The sequence below is a fragment of the Phalaenopsis equestris genome, unplaced genomic scaffold (assembly GCF_001263595.1).
Source record: "Phalaenopsis equestris unplaced genomic scaffold, ASM126359v1 Scaffold000038, whole genome shotgun sequence".
In the NCBI taxonomy this organism is placed as follows: domain Eukaryota; kingdom Viridiplantae; phylum Streptophyta; class Magnoliopsida; order Asparagales; family Orchidaceae; genus Phalaenopsis; species Phalaenopsis equestris.
Window position 1 is genome coordinate 322,594 of NW_018164480.1, and position 17,839 is coordinate 340,432.

The 17,839-nt window shown below is 36.5% G+C and overlaps 1 long non-coding RNA gene and 1 pseudogene across 1 annotated transcript in view; both read left to right on the forward strand.

Moving 5' to 3' along the window:
• Positions 1–6,789, forward strand: part of LOC110019022 — a 9,899-nt pseudogene extending 3,110 nt beyond the window's left edge.
• A 4,303-nt stretch (positions 6,790–11,092) lies between these two features.
• Positions 11,093–17,839, forward strand: part of LOC110018990 — a 16,072-nt gene continuing 9,325 nt past the window's right edge. The window contains exon 1 of the long non-coding RNA XR_002293418.1: positions 11,093–11,276. This is a non-coding gene — a long non-coding RNA (uncharacterized LOC110018990). The remainder of the gene's footprint in view (positions 11,277–17,839) is intronic.

The following is a 17,839-nucleotide window of genomic DNA, read 5'->3' on the forward strand; positions in this document are numbered from 1 at the left end:
ATTCACACCATAAAACAGTAACACAGCGGAACACATGAACGTGGTTCAACAAATTGCCTACGTCCACGGAGTTGCAGAGGATTTTACTACTTGAGAAATTTACATCAGTCGATCATCTTGACTTACAAGAGGAATCTCTCACTTCGTTGCTCTCTCTTCTTCTCTCTCTACACCGAGATACATCGAAGAAACTCTACATCGAGATAAACCGAAAAAGACAAACTTACAAGAGAAATAAACTCAATTTCTCTTTTGTCACAAGCCACCAAGAAGAAGCCAAAGAAGAACGATCTTCTTCTTCTTCCTTCACCGCAAGGAACTACTTCTTGCACTTCTCTTTCTTTGTCTCAAGGAAGCCCGAAGAAGAACACCAAAATCGTGACTTCTAAAAACTTTAAGGAGAGCTCTTCTGTTCGCAACTTAAAGGAGACGGAAGGCAGCATCGTTTCGCGAATATTGCGACCTTTCGCGACAGTGGAGCGGGAATAGGTATTGCGACCTTACGCGAACGAGCGTGAGGCGAGAGAAGTTTCGTGACAGCAAGGGATCACGACGTTTGGCGATCGAGTAGAAGGAAAAAGCGGTTTCGCGACAGCAAGGCACTACTTCTTGCACATCTCTTCCTCTGTTCTGAGGAAACCCGAAGAAGTACGCCAAAATTGTGACTTTTAGAAACCTTAAGGAGAGATCTTCTGTTCACAATTTAAAGGAGACGAAAGGCGACGTCGTTTCGTGAATATCACGACATTTCGCGGCAGTGGAGCGGGAACAAGTATCACGACCTTTCACGATCGAGCGGGAGGCGGGAGCGGTTTCACGACAGTAGGGGATCGCGACGTTTCACAATCGGGAGCGGAAGCAGGGTTGGGGTCGCTACGCGAGTAGGAGCGAGAAATCGGGAGACGGATCGAGCTCCAACTCTAACCAATCGGGAGCGGAAGCAGGGTTGGGGTCGCTACGCAAGTAGGAGCGAGAAATCGGGAGGCGGATCGGGCTCCAACTCTAACAATCTCCCACTTGGAGACTGATACACAGGCAACAACGTCTCCTTTCTCAAACTGATATCCTCCACTGATGGTGTCGTCATTTTTTTTCAAACATGAATCCTCCATCATGAATCCTTCAACATGAATCATCGTCATCTGCAACTTAAAGCCTCTTTTTTCACTCCAGAAGATCAACTGAAGTTGTGCACAATTTCAGTTTCTCAAGAGTAACACCCTCAGTCAACACATCAACAAAGTCAACATAGCTTTGTACCCACAAGCTATTTCCTGGATTGCTCTTGTCTATGCTTGTAACTCTCACTGCATGAAATGGGCAATATCCTGCCTCTGATGAAAGTCTTTTTCAACAAGTCTAGCATTGTAGCTCTTATTGTCATCATGCACAGTCTTCATCTGGTACACTCACTTGTTGTGCAATGCCTTCTTCCCTGGTAGAAGTTATGTTAACTCAAACTTTCTTCTTGCAAGATTTCCTTATAACTTTGTGGTTCTCCACCATTTGTTTGTGGAACAATAGGAATAGATGCCCCAGACCCACTCTCCTCTTCACTTCCATCATCAGCAGAACTATGAACTACCAGCAACAGTGCATCCTATACTTTTTCAGATACCACATTTGTGTTATTCTTGAGATTCATGCAGTTTCTCTTTATGTGGTCGGTCTTGCCACAATTCCAACAGGTTGCCTGCTTATCAGACTTTCATTTTGATCTCCCTCTATTTGAGTTACTGTCATGTCTTCTCCCTCTAAAATCAACATTCAGTGCCGAACTTGTACCTGAGATCTTGCCAGAATCTTTCTTGCGCACCTCCTCAGCCAAAATCAAGTCACGAATATCCTCACATTTCAGTTTAAATTTACCTATAGAAATGCTAACTGTCATCCTCATGACTTCCAAACTATTTGGCAATATGCCAACAATATCACTGCACGTATTTCATCATCAAAATCAATTTAAACAAACGACAATTAATTTGCAATAGTATTGAAATCATTCAGGTGTTGAGCAACAGAAACACCTTCCGCCAACTTCAAATTGAGTAACTTTTTCATAAAGTACACATTGTTATCTGCCAATGACTTTTCATACATATCTGATAAGACTGCCACAATATATGCAGTCGTCCTCTCCTTGACGACATTATGTGCAATGGATCACGTAGAGTCAATCGAACAACCCCCAAAATTTGTCGATCCAACAAATTCCATTCAACTTCATCCATCCTTTCAGATCTTTTCCACAATAACGGAAGATGAAGTTTCTTTCTGTTGAGATAGTCCTCTATCTGCATCCTTCAATAACCAAAATCTGTGCTATCAAATTTCTCGATCTCTGAAACCTTCACTTCATCTGCAGCCATCATTCTTCCTCAGATCTGAACCTGGCTCTGATGCCAGTTATTGTGAACTATACCAGTTGATGTGGTATATATATAGAAATCAAACAGAAGAACAATCAATGAAGCTTGATGTGGTATATATATAGAAATCAAACAGAAGAATGATTAATGAAGCAAAAAATAAAATGAGAAAATTCACATCAGAAAACAGTAACATAGTGGAACACACAGATTTACGTGGTTCGGCAAATTGTCTACCTCCACGAAATTGCAAATGATTTTATTACTTGAGGAATTTACACCAGTCAATCGTCTTGACTTACAATAGAAATCTCACACTTTGTTGCTCTCTTTTCTTCTCTTTGTTCTTCTCTCTCTACATCGAGATACATCGAAGAAACTCTACACCGAGATACACCGAAGAAGATAAACTTACAATAGAAATAATCTCAATTTCTCTTCTGCCACAAGCCACCAAGAAAAAGTCAAAGGAGAACAATAATCTTCTTCTTCCTTCTTCTTCTTTCACCGCAAGGAACCACTTTTTGCACTTCTCTTCCTCTGTCCCAAGGAAAACCAAAGAAGAACACCAAAATTGTGACTTTTGAAAACCTTAAGGAGAGCTCTGTTATTTGCAACTTAAAGGAGACGGAAGGCGACGTCATTTTGTGAATATTGCGACCTTTTGCGACAGTGGAGCGGGAACAGGTATCGCGACCTTTCGGGATCGAGCGGGAGGCGGGAGCGTTTTCGCGATAGCAGGGGATCGGGAGCAAAAACATAGTTGTGGTCGCGACGCGAGCGGAAGCGAAAAATTGGTAGGCGGATCGGGCTCCAGCTCTAATAATTATTTTACAAACGTGGTCCTATCGTCTGACTGACTTTTAGCTTGGTCGGCTAACCATAGTTGATTCGGATCAACGGGGTCAGCTCAGTTGGTTGAGCTGGGTCAGTAAGGTTTGGTCGACTAATTTAATCCGATTGATTATCTTCTATTTTTGGTGAGAAGTCGTTGTGTCTACATTGAATGGTCAGAAATATTTTATGGAATTGGCTCTTTTATTTGGTTGAATCCACTATAAGATAAACTATCATATCGAGTCAATTTTCCTTTAGTAGATAGCTAAGATGCTCTTGTCTTGTTTCCAATTAATTGGTTTACATTTGGATCACTCGGTCGTCCTCTTGCTCGCCTTCTGGCTCGGCTGTTTTGGTCTAGTTGACTTGGCTCGCATGACTTAACTTGTCTGATCAGGTGGGCATCATGATCTCCTTGCAGTGTATCTGTCTATACCATATTATTCTCTTATGGATCATTAGATATCTTTAATATCAATGCATACAACTTTTTTATGTAAATATTTTAGTTACTTCTTGAAGCGATGTTGTAACAAGAATAACAGAATTTAATGAAAAGTACATCTCATTCAATTTTAATTAATTACTCAATGATTGAACTCCCTTGATTTCAAAGCCTCCAATTCTTATAAATAGGGCACAATGGGACTCCTTCCCATTCATAGTTTGCCTTTTGTTTTCCTTAATTAGATTCGGCCAGCTTTTATGTTTTAGTTATTGCAATGGAAAAACTTACAAAGTCTCAAGCTGGTGTCTCACCAAAAGTCTGATTTACTCCATCTTAGAGAAGTCGAAAGGATATGGCCACTCGGAGGGTGAGAAAAGAAAGAAAACTACCATGAAGAGGAAGAGGATTGTCTTCCCACCACCAGACTAGGTGGGATCATCTGATTTGATCTTAGGCTCAACCTACCTGATCGATCAGGCCACTCAATTGGCTTCTAGCATTATTCCATCACTTTCACTGGTGGTCCTTGGTGAGCACACAACAACTTTTGCAATATTTGAGTTTTTTCAATTCCTGAATATGGGGGACTTTTGACTTGTGTTTATGGGGTCTGATTTTTTTAAGCCATTAATTTTACGATGATTCTTGGTGAGCACACAACAACTATTGCAATATTTAAGTTTTTTCGATTCTTGAGTATGGGGGACTTTTGACTTGTGTTTATGGGGTCTGATTTTTTGAAGCCATTAATTTTATGATGATTCCTGGTGCAGACGATTCAACTCCTACAAACCTAAATGATAGTCCGACCATCCAACGCAGACCAAATGTTAGGCAAGGGCCCTCATCTAGGTTTATCTGATCTAATGATCATAAACTAGTTGCTAGGAAAGGTCGGTTAGCTAAAAAGCAAGAATGGTGGGGTCGACCGCCTTGACAATCCTTTTGAGATATGCATGGAAATTTTTTATGAGCCTCGAACAACTATTGGATCACTGACTCATCATTTGAATAAAGTTTGGTGTTCCTTCGCTTAATCAACAATGATCTAGCAAGGTGAAGAGATGTGCAAATAGTTAGTGTGTATAAAAAAGATGAAGGAGATGGTGGTGACTCTTCGCCAAGAGTTGTAGGATGTTTGGGAGAGATCTCGAGTTTCACAAGGGCATGTTGAATCAAATCGGTTGAATTAGTTTATGTCTAAAGGAAAATATTTATATAGGAGGTTGCTTCGGCTGGGACATGTCTTAACAGAAGAGTGGTCGGTGCTCTTGTAGAATATTTTGCCTCTTTAAATTGATCTCTAAGCCTCTTGTTGTAATTTTAATGTATTTTATAGAATAAAAATTTTATTTTCCCCATTTCTTGAGTCATTGTGATTCTTTTGATCATCTATTGCGAAAATGACTTAATCTTTTTAATTTTATCCCAGTGTAAAGATTGAACTTCCTCCATTTTCTTATATAAGGGTGTCGAGAAACAATATACGTACTTTCCATATACTTTTCCTTCTTGCATTCTCAGATTTTTCTCTACACTCTACTTAACGGCACTTCAGTACTCTCAAAAGGATTTTGGTTTGGTTGCCCTAGATTGTCAGTCTCATATGACAAAAGTTGAAGTTGAGTCACTATAAGAGAGTTACATATTTGATGCTTCCATCAAACTTTGGGTCACTAGCGTGATGCACCAGGCAATCTCAATTTATGGCAACGACCCACGATTTTACAAAGATCAGTTTCAACTCGACCTCCGCCTGTCACTTTTATCGAGTTGCGTTATATGTTTGCCATCTTTGGAGTCATTTCAACTCAGATAAAACCAAATTCCATTGCAGTCATCATGGCGTTCATTATGTACTACCGATGCTAGAAGTTCCCATGGTCTTTTGATCTATTTAATTACCCGTTTTATTTTCATGTTTGATCAGACAAGTTTGTACAGTTCCCATCAGCTGTCAAATTCCAACTGTTAGGGCTGAAAAATAACATAAAAGATTACTAACAAAGATTCTATATGGCCGACTCTTCGCACGAGTAGTTTATCCAAACAATCTCATTTGGGAAACTCTTTCCAAAAGAGAAGGCCAAAGCATCGGCCAAGATCCTGGAGGTGGCAAGTAAAATTGAAGGAAACAAAATGTAAAGCAAATATAAGATATGAGTAGCTCCAAAGGCATACAAGATTAGAGATAGTCGTATTAGAATGATTGGTCACATTAAACGTCGACCACTTGATGACCCCTTTAAGAGTGTGGATATTTTAGGTTTGACTTCTACTAAAAAATGTAGAAGTAGACCTAAAAAGGACTTGGGCATGTTGTATTAAAAAAAAAGATCTTATATTGTTAGGATTAAATGAAAATATGACACAATGGAGAAATTTGATGCATCTAGTAAAAAAATGTAGAAGTAGACCTAAAAAGGACTTGGGCGTGTTGTATTAAAAAAAAGATCTTATATTATTAGGATTAAATGAAAATATGACACAATGGAGAAAAATGATGCATCTAGTCGAACCCACTTAGTAGGATAGAGCCTGGCTGTTGGTGTATTTTATGCTATTTTATATTGTTGAAAATAATGGACTAAGCCTCCTTAACGTTGCTAAGATAGGACCCAACTATTTATAGCCTTTTTCATTCTATCGTGTAAAAGAAGCCAGATTGTCTAGATTCAAATTCGATCAACAAGCCCTAAAAATCTTATTCACATGGTTTTAAAAATATGATCAGATCGACTGAATCAATAGTTAAAATATTATTAGTGTAATATAATTACATAATCTAAATCATATTAAAATAAGTTTAATATTTATGTCTTCATATAATTCAGCATTCGATTCAACTCTACTTGAACCATTAAATGTTGAATAATGAAGAAGAATGTTATCAGGGCCCATTGTCTTTAATAACATAAATTAAAATATCAAAACATATATTTGTTCTGGACATCTTCATGTCAAATATTCTGCATATAATTTCAGTTCTTTTTCATTTCAGCAGAAGAGGGCCCGGAGCAACTCAAATAAATGGGATTGAATGGAGGGGTGAATTACAGGCAAGACAAGTCCAAGCTGGCATTTGACTGCAATTAATATTAAGGGATAAAGTTAGCCAATGGCAAAACATGATAGTGGTGGTTGTGTCTCTTAAAAATACTTTATTAAAGATTAATAATGCTAGAAGAATGTCAAGATGCTGTTAAATTAATCATTAATTATTAAGTTCCCTTTTGTCTAGATGCCAGGATTAGAGGTATTGATGCCTCTAATTGTGCTCATTGCATTGATTGTTGCTCAAATTACTCCTCTTGTTCTTTGAATGTATTTTACCTCTAAAATTTTGTAAATTTTTTATTTCTTATATAAATCAAACTAAATAAATAAGTACAATGAACTATAAAAAATTGAGAAATTATAATTGTGAAATCAAAGCTCTATTTGATGAAATTATTCTAGAATAATGTCTATCAATTCCCAATTCTTAATTATTATCTTTAATAAGACTAAAACATGTCATCGTCAATAAGGCTAACTTCTATTGCTATCAACACAACTGATTTATTTTCCTTAATAAGATTGAACCTATAACTAGTAGCAACGTCTTCGACTCCTATTATTGTCAAAAATATTGACACTCACTAGTGTCGATAAGACTGATGCCAAGAGTATCCATAGGTTGCCACATATATTGGATATCAATGAGAACGCACACCATCACCGTAACGTCAATATATATCATCACAAACAATACAAACTACTATTGTTTCAAATAAAATGGATGTCCACCATCAATAACAAAATCGACTCCTACTATTAGCAACAAAGCTAACGCGCCCTCATTACCAAGGCCAATGCTTACCTACTTGCCTGGTTGTCCATTTCATTAAAAGAAAAATAATGAATCAAAGGACCAATGAGCTCTTGATGAAAACTTTGATGTGATAAGGCATTTCCTACTTCCATTATGGAAGTTATTTTTTATAATCCATGTCTACTATATTAAAACAATATGTTCTTCCATTTTGAGGAAGGGCCATCTTAATAATGTATGAATCACACTAATAAAATTATTTCAGCTAGTTTGGATCTCATTTGTTTTTATCTTTCTCATTTTTTAACATATAAAAATATCAAGTATATTATAAGTTATTAACAACTTTTCCATTCAATTGTGTGCAAATTATTTTTATAATTCTAAGACAACAAAGTTCATCTCTATCCTTACGAATGTTCTAACATGTATCAATTAATATGCCCATATTAAAATCAAATTAAACATGAAAATCTTCATATTTGTTTTGGTAATCAAACTCAAAAAGAAATTAGCCATGTCAAGCAAATATGGGAGGATCAAGTGGCTAGCTATATGCATAGTTTTAAAATGTGGTTTTAAAATAATTTATTATGAGTTCAGGTTATTGAATCATTATAAATAGCATATACAGTGAAGACTCATTTTTTAGCACGCTTTGTAGTTTTTTTCCTCTTAAGGTAACAATAGCTTGCAATTGAGACTTATAGTCATAAGATGAACTCAATACTCCAGATGTCCCTTTCTTATAGTTGTTGTTAGTGTAAACTATATCCTCTTCACATCAAGACATTGTCCTATTCTTATGAACTCATATCAAGTTATGGTATAGCTAGCCCTTTCCTGAAGCCCCTACATACTCCATCTGCCCCTTTCTATAATAAGCTATTATATAATTCTTCAATTTTCTTGGCAACAGTAACTAATTCATTATGCAAAAATTTGGTAGTCACTATGTCCCCTTAAAAGGGATCTTTTGCGCCATTTCTCTCTCTAATCATTTAAGGTGTGTAACCTGTGATCCTTTTTTTGATTATTTCCTCTCTTCTTTATGGTGGCCGTTGCAAAGCAACTTGGTTTTGACACCAACATCACTTAGCATGGGTCTCTACTTTCATCAATATCTTTGAGACCCGCTTTAGGAAATTAATATTTTTTTATAAATTAACATACTGGAAGAAAGAATTTTCCACATGTAAAATTAATATCTGATAGATTTATGATGGATTTTGAGCCGTGAAAGAAAAAATCCATGATCATAAATGCATTTTGATGGATAAAATCTGTCATAAAAGAATTCTGATCGAAATATTGTTCACAATTAGCCAAAAAAATTTTTGGCAGAATAAGCTCCGAACAAATTAGCTAGAAATAAATTTGTCCATCAGTTATCATAAAATAGAAAAAAAATAATAGATTTTCTATTGATCTATCCATAGGCAACCAACCAATTGAAATGGGACCTGAAATATTCACTCCTTGGAATCATGTCGAAGAACTGACTATTAATTCCATTGCTTCAATCAATACCTACCGATATATCATTCTAATATAAGCCAAAAACATGTACCAAAAATAAAAATTATAAAGACCTTAACCATAAGACTTTTACACGCCTATAATTGCACTATAATTGCAACACAAAACATGGTGCAATTATATTCATACCATCTCAGGACAATACAATACCACACAATGACACACATAATGAATAAAACTATAATAAATAAAAATTCAAATTAATTAAATGAATAAGTATAAAACTATATACATAAGATATATAAATACAAATCAATGTCCAAGAGAATCAATAATGTATAAACGGATGAAACTACTCATCGACCTCGTTATCTTACTCCTCTTTTTTCACCATCAGTAGCTTGTCACATCGGCATGTCATGCCATGTAGCTCCTCCAGCCTCGCCTTGGCTCTCAACCCCACCCTTGACTCCATCAATGTAAGCCTCCATATCCTGGGTGAAGATGGCGACCCGCCTGTTCACTTCGTCACTCGGTGGTGCGGAGCTCTCATCTGAAAATGAATGTCGAGCATCGTACATCTTATCCCAGCAGAGACTACAGATCCTTCCCTTATTTCTCTCTTAAACAACTTCTCTCTACATGTTATATTATGATTAGTCAGACTAGCCACAAAGGCTACGAGCTCCTACTGAGCTCTGACTCTAGACATTCTTCAACCACAAATACTCATCCCATAAAATTTTAAAAGAGTAGTTATCATCAAAATTAAAAATCCCATCCGATGATGAGCTCTTCCTTAAGCACTTGCTTTTGTTAGCATATAAAAAATGGTAAATAATAATTAGATATTTAAATCTATTGCATTGAGTAAAACTTATCTTCCTTCTTCTGTGCCTGGCATATGGGACCGAACCTCTAGTGTGTTTGGAGGTACTCATGCCCTCACAATCAGAAAATCGACTAAAATGTGCTTGCTACATCTTCCTGACATAGTTTAGCTGGGCCCAAACAATCTCCCCAATGCAGAGGGATCTCTATCCTTTCTTGTCAATATCGATAAACATATCTCACAATTGTGTAGCCTATCTGATCTCAAAGATCTACATGACCTACTGATAATGCTCGGGTAACCACTAGAACTCCTACACTAAAATATCAAATATATTTTTTATTATAAAAATAAAATTTAAGATTATGGTAATTCAATATTGTTTAGGATTCTCTAAACCATAAATCTTGGACCTTGAACCGGATCTTCTTAGAAGAAATTACTAGCATTTATATAATAAAATAGAAAAATCTATGTAATTATTATACTCTAAATTGCCTGTTGTTTAAATGTGCAAAATATATTTAGCTTAGTTTATGATATGATTTAGAGATGCATTATTCAAGCAATTTCATGATGTAGAGGAGGAAGGAAGGAAGGAAGAAGAGTCGGCACAAGGAAGAAAACCATAGTGCGGAGAAAGCTCTTTCCCGAAAAATCCAATGCTCTTTTGAGAGTTGTTTCATTATGTTTAAAAGTAATGTACGAGATTTTTTTTTTTTTTTTTTTGATTTGAAATAAAATAAAATCAAAGTAAGATCTAAGGGGTAAGAAATAGAGATGACGGCGATGATGATGTTGCTACCACCAATGGAAAAGAGTATGATGGTGTCATGTGCTAAAGTGGCCTAGCGATGACGATAGCAACTAGCCCCTCTACGATGAGTGAATGCTACTTGGCCAAATAACACTAATTTGGAATACACAAGAATTTTTTCCAATCATATATAAAATTCTTAACACCACTATCAAAGCAAATGACATCTAAAAATTATGGGAAAATAACGATTTGCTAATATTCTAAAAGTTTATTTATTTTATCAACATTTAAGATCAAAATCTAAAAAAAAAATCATTTAAATATTTGCAACTATGATTATCATATCTCATTAATATAGCTTATTAATACTATGTGTAAGAATATTAAAAAATTACAAACATATTAATAACCATCAGAATCAATTTAGCAATATTACATCATATTATTTAAAATAAAGGGGTTATACCACACACACATACACAAATATATATATATATATATATATAAAGCATATTAACAATATAAAAACTCTTATATCCAATATATACGCCTCACGCCTTTGTTGGCACGATAATCACTTGTTAGTAGGTTCTTGGGGTCGAACAGTTTCATGGCTTCTGCCTACAGTTTCTATTTTTTGCCAATCAAGCTGTTGTTCTTGGGATGATCGTCTTGTCTGTACCAGGAATAGAGGGGAAAAAACCCTAATCGGGTCTTATCCAATCGTCGACTGCATGGTATAGCTGTTCTATCCTGCTTTCCATTTCATAATTCCTTGCTTGTAAATAATTTCACCACAATTTGGGTTTTGGCTGCGTGCTGCTGATCTCTTCCTATCATTTGCGTTTTTTGGCTTCTTTTCCCGGAATTAGGTTAGTTGAAACAGCGAACAAAGTGGATTTCTGGCTTCATTAATGACGCTTGTTTATTAGATGGTTCCTGTGTTCTTTGTTAGAAAGTTCGTCAAAACAAATCTTTTCCATTGAGAGTAGATTTGAAAAATGAATAGCATTGTTTGGTGCTTAATTTCTGTTTTTTTTTTCCTCAGCAGTATTCTATCTCAATTTTGTCGAGAAATTGAACTGTGATAACTACTTAGTAAAAACAAAGAGTTGCAGTTTAATGGCTGTCTGAATTGTTTATCAAATACATGGAATCAATCCATATGAAAGTAAGAAGCACTTGCCTGGGGCCAGATAACACTTGTATAGGATCAACTAACACTCGGCTATAATCTGATGGTATGTATAGGATCAACTAACACTCGGCTATAATCTGATCCTATACAAATATTTGTGACAATAGTTTTTACATGAAACATTTGACTTCTCGGTTGGAGTATAGGGGAAGGGGACTCGCATTAGGACCCCAAAGGACTCACCTAGGTCACAAAATCACTCTCCTGGATCAGGATAGCTCCCATGTCTGTATCTTTTGAGTATCAACTGTTAGGTATAGCTCATAATACCAGAATTTGGAGTTTCTTGGAATGAAGAGATGTCTCTTGGAATTGAAGAGTTGTGTCTCTTGTAATTTAGTGGGTTGGGAGATCAGCGAGGGCACAGCGGAAGCGTTGTGGCCCAACCCACATTGGTGCATAAGAAACTCAATGATATATTTCTCCTAAGATGCTGGATATTCGCCAAGGTGGAGATTTGTTAGGTATGACTCATATACCATAAATAGGACAGATGTTGGACCGGAGCGGAGCCCACGAACGAAGTGGAGCGGAAGGATCTGTCTAATCGGGGGTGCGGGAACAACACCCCGCGGTTTGGTACAAGGGTAATTTAAGTAATTGCATATTGTACTATAGTGTTATATATATGCCCTGTATGTAACCCTAGGTGTGTTAAATCTTGTATTATGTACTCTTTTCTGAATATTGAAAGAAAGTCGCCGCTCTGCTCCCGAGGATGTATGCATCTTTGTCGAACCTCGTAAATCTCTGTGTGTTCTTCTGGATTTGTGTCGATCTGTTTTTCTTCACCCTAATTTCTCAACAAGTGGTATCTGAGCGAGGTTTTAGGGCAGTGAAGAAAAATTTCGGCGACGGGGGAATAAATAAGATTTTGGCAGAGAAGATTAACGGTTAGGGAAGGATTTCTGCAAGCTTTCCGGCAGTTCGGATCTCGGCACAGAGAAATTTCGAAGACGAAGCAGGCTTCGACGGTTTGGCGGATTAGCGATCAATACTCCAGCTTCACGCGATCGCGGGACAGGGAACAGTTTTGCAAAGCAGAAGACCAAGCGATTGGTTCTGCGAAGGCGACAAGAGGTTCGATAGAGTTCTACGGTTCGGACGAAGTCCTTCGCGAAGGTTCGGAATCGCGACTAGTTCTTGTGCGGTTCGGGGGGAACAAGAGGAATGAGGGCTGTGAGACTATCGCAGAGGCGGTTCTCTACCAGGCGAGAAGGATTCGTGACAAAGGGCTCTGTTCGGCGGCGCGGGAGGCAGTCGGGCGGCGGGAAGCACAATTGGAAGGGCGGATGCGGAAAAGAAAATTTAGCGCGGAAATATTTCGGAGATTTTTCAGGACTCAGGAAGGACAAAGAAAGGGAATCTGCTGCTGCACTCAGGAAAAGAAAGATTTCTTTCTGGAAGGAAAGCGGCGGCAGAGCTTTTTTGGAAGGAAAGCGGAAACATAGCTTTTCTAAGAAGGAAAGTGGAGCTTTTCTGGAAGTAAAAAAGGAGCTTTTCTGAAAAGCGGAATCGGAACTTTTCTTGGAAGTTAATGAAAGTCTTTTTTTTTTGAAACTTAATTAAGGGAAATTCTTTTTTCTTGGAAACTTAGTTAAGGGAAATTATTTTTTTTTTGAAAACTTAATTAAGGGAAACTTAATCAAAGAATCTTAATTAAGAGATTATTTAAAAGCGTGATGACTCAACCCACATTGGTGCATAAGAAACTCTATGATATATTTCTCCTAAGGGGCTGAATATTTGTCAAAGTGGAGATTTGTTGGGTATATGCATCTCTCCTAGCAGGGCTGGATATTCGCCAAGGTGCAGATTTGTTAGGTATGACTCATAATACCAGAATCTGGAGTCTCTTGGAATGAAGAGATGTCTGTCTCTTGAAATTGAAGAATTGTGTTTATTGGAGTTTAGTGGGTTGGGGGGATTAGCGAGGGCGCAGCGAAAGCGTTGTGGCCCAACCCACATTGGTACATAAGAGTTGAGCCCACGAGCTGAGTGGAGCAGAAGGATCTGTCTAATCGGGGGAGTTTCATTATGTGGGTTAGGGGGGCGGGGGCAACACTCCGCGGTTTGATATATGTTTCATTATGTGGGTTAGGGGTGCGGGGGCAACACTCCGCGGTTTGGTATAGGAGTAATTTAAGTAATTATATTTTGTACTATAGGGTTATATATATGTCATGTCTGTAACCTTAGGTGTGTTGTATCTTGTATTCTGTAATTTTTTCTGAATATTGAAAGGAAGTCGCAGCTCTGCTCCAGAGGATGTAGGCATCTTTGCCGAACCTCATAAATCTTTGTGTGTTCTTCTGGATTTGTGTTGATTTTTGTTTTTCTTCGCCCTAATTTCTCAACACCATCTCCATATGTCTAAAATCTCGATCGCAAGATTTGCAATTCAAGATCTTGAAATAAGTATATTAATTTATTTTTTTCTCTCTTGTATAGTTTTCTTTATGCCCCTCAAAGGGTATAAGACGGGGACAACTAGGATGTTTTGCATCTCTTTTTAGAGAAAACATAATACTCAGAGCTTGTCTCTCTAATTTCACTCTTACTCTTTTTTTTTTCTTTATCTGCTCGATCTCATAGTATTTGCTAGTAATTTTTCTCATCTCTTTAGAATAACATTTGTAGCTATTTTTTTATTTGATTTTTATGCCAAGTTTATAAAGTTTTAAGCAAGCTTTTGGATTTAAAAATGATAGGGCTAGCTATAAGAGAATTGAAAGCCCGTGAATTTATCTTGTAAACTTCACTTGAATTGGCTAGAGCCCTCACTACTAAATAAAAAAGCAATTTAATGGTTAATTTTCCTAAAATATTGTTCAACTATTTCTCTCTCTCTCCCTCTCTCTCTCTCTCTATATATATATATATATATATATGTATGTATGTATGTCTAGAGTGAGAAGGAAAAGCGGCAGAACACCTAGGTCATGCCTAAATATTAATAGAATTTGTAGCATTATTTATTCTGAAGAAATATTGAATCTGATAATCAGTTAATAAATTTTAAATTTGATGCATTGGATTTTGTTTTAAAAGTTGGGTTTGGCTAGCCTTGGTGAGGTCCATTCACTTAATCATCCCAATTTGTCAATTGGGCCAAAAGTTGGATTAGGCTAGTATCGGTTATATTAGGCTAATTAATAAGGGTTCAATTTTTTTCCCAGGTATGGTCTAAGCTAAGCTAATTAAGATTATTCAAGTTCTAACAAGGCCAATTAGGTTAGACATCCACCTTAGTTCCACCAGGTCTTGGCTTAGGTCTTATTTTGGATCTAATTAGTTTGGTGGGATTGGTCTAGATGGGTCAATTAAGGTCTAATGGACTACCTTAGGTTAATGTTTGAATTAGGGTTGGCTTGGGTCGAGTCAATGGGCCTAATGGATTTGATTGGGTTAGACTAGGTCATTAAGCGGGTTAGGTTGGTTAAGTATTGTTAACCAAGCCAGCTGAGTCCAATCTGCGGTTTTGGTCAAGACAATTGATTTTTATGTTCATATGTCATTTCTTTAATCCCTCGTCAGTATTAACTGAGGGAAGTCTTTATGTTCAAGTTATGATTTATATGAATCAAGTAGGTTAGGTCCACTTAGATCTCTTAGGCTCATCTATGGTTCTACTAAGGTCTACCAAGCTAAACATAGGTCAATAATAAGCTAAACATACCAAGTCTATGGATTTCAAGGCTATCAAAGATTTCGCTAAGTATGAGGTGTAGTCAAATATATGGATTTTAAGATTTGCTATGATTATTTAAAATCAGCTTATAGATTTCAATTCAATTTTATTTTAGCAATACCGAGTCTACTCTAAGGCTCTTAAGATTGATTAGAGTTTGGGCAGGGTGTAACTAATTAGCTTAGAAACCAAGGCTATGAGGCTAAGATTTTTTTTTGTTGCTAAGGCAGAGGTTTAATTTATCCCAAGAGGGAGGTCTACAATTAGTTATTGAAATAACTGTGGTGTTAAGAGAAAAAAATAAGTTTTGTTTACTATTGCTTTTATTCATACAAACATTTTAATGATGTACCATGGAACTTATTTGATGTTATAGGAAACATTTCTTAGAAACTCTTTTTGTATGAAATAATATATAAATTTGAAAAGTTATTACACTCAATTTTAAAAAAATATTCTATATTTGTAGATATTTTGGTAGAATTAAACCTAACAACGTGGATTTGGCACACATAATTTTTCTATTAAAATACAAAGGTACATGAGATTTGAATAGAATAATGCAGTTAACTTAGCTCAGATTTGGTGATCCCTGAAGGCAAATACAAGAATGAGAGGATGCAGACACAACAACAAGTTCCTATGAGTTTAAATATGACACAGCAACTGAATCATTACTTAAAAAAGATAATGCTACCGACATAATAGCAAAGAGAGCATGAAGAATAAGTTGAGTCAACAACCAAAATAAAGTGAAGGAAACGAAGAAACCAACTTTAAAATAAGAGAGATCAATTCCCATTGCCTATGTTAGGATTCCATATCAGTCTACCACCACAGCCTTGGTCATGACATTGATGAATCAGAAAGAACATAGAAACTACAAATTAGTGAAAGCTGAAAATTAGATGAATATATTATTTGAAAAATGAAAATAAACTGTGAGTAGGAATAAGAGAGTTATTTGAGAAATAGAGAAGAATATTGAACACCCTACGCTAAGGAACCATAAAGTTTCAGCATATATTTTGGAGGCGATTTATATTCATAATTTCGATCTGGAGAAAAAACATGCGGTGAAGCATTCTAAACTTAAGATTCCTCATTTTATTGAGGGTTAGGACTGTTGCATGTTAGAAATTTTTAATATTAGAGAAAATTTAAATATTAACTCAATAAAAATATTTGTCACCCACGGGCGCTCACACACACAGATATAAATGATAAGTGGCAACAATAGTTTTTACATGAAAAATCTAAAATGTGAAAAAAATCACGAGTTTGGCGAGTCAAAATAGCCCACCATATATTTGAAATTGCAAAGTTTCATTTTTCTCTTCAAATGGAGAAGACGGAATTATAATTTTTTATTATTCTTTTATTGCTAAAATAGAGTATATTGAGTGATAACACCGGTTAAATGACACAACTATAGCCCGGGATAGTTAATCAACAACAATTGTATCGTTGAGCTACAATCGCTGTTATTGATGAACGTTGATAGTTGGCGCTTGTTGGCCACAAGTTCTCTTCATGAGTTCAAATTTAGTTCGCTCTAGTATTTTTTGATGATATCGTGATCTATAGTCATACAAAGGCAGAGTATATGAGGCACTTGAGAATAGTACTTGAGACTTTAAGAGAGCATCAGTTATACGCCAATCTAAAAAAATGCTCCTATGCACAGTCACAGGTAGAGTATCTAGAGCATGTGGTGACTAGAAAAAGGATAGCAGTTGACCAGTCGAAGATTGAGGCTATGTTGGACTGGCATTTGCCTTGGAGCTTGAAGGTGTTGAGAGTGTTCTTAGGTCTCATTGGGTACTATGGAATTTCATGAGAGACCATGGAAAAACTATATGACCGCTGAAGGAGTAGCTAAAGAAAGACAAAAGTGGGGGGAAGTAGTGGCTCATGCCTTCGAACAACTGAAGAGGGTCATGACTAGTGTATCAATATTAGCACTCCCAGACTTTAGTAGGCTGTCGACACTTAAAAGAGTTGGGTGCGAGTTGCCCGTAAGAAGCTGTCGGTCGCCGGAATCAAAATTCAGCTGCCCGCGTCGGAAGGGCGTTTAATTTACATATATATATATAAGTTTTAAGAAAAATATGAAATCAAATTGACCCCATACTTTTCACAATTTAAATGAAAGAGAGTTCTACCTCAAATCTTGTATCTATCCCAAGGGATAAACATAAGACTTGAGGATGAGACTCGATCAAATAAACTAAGAAATATATGACATCCGTTTGGTCTGCGAAAAACCATTTTATTTGCCGACAAGTTCCCCTACTTAATATAAAGAATTAAATAGGGTTTATATTAAGCTAGGTTCGAAAAAATTCCCTATAAGGGCAAGCCCCTATAGTTAATTACATCTTAAATGACCGAAGTCACTTAAGAAAACT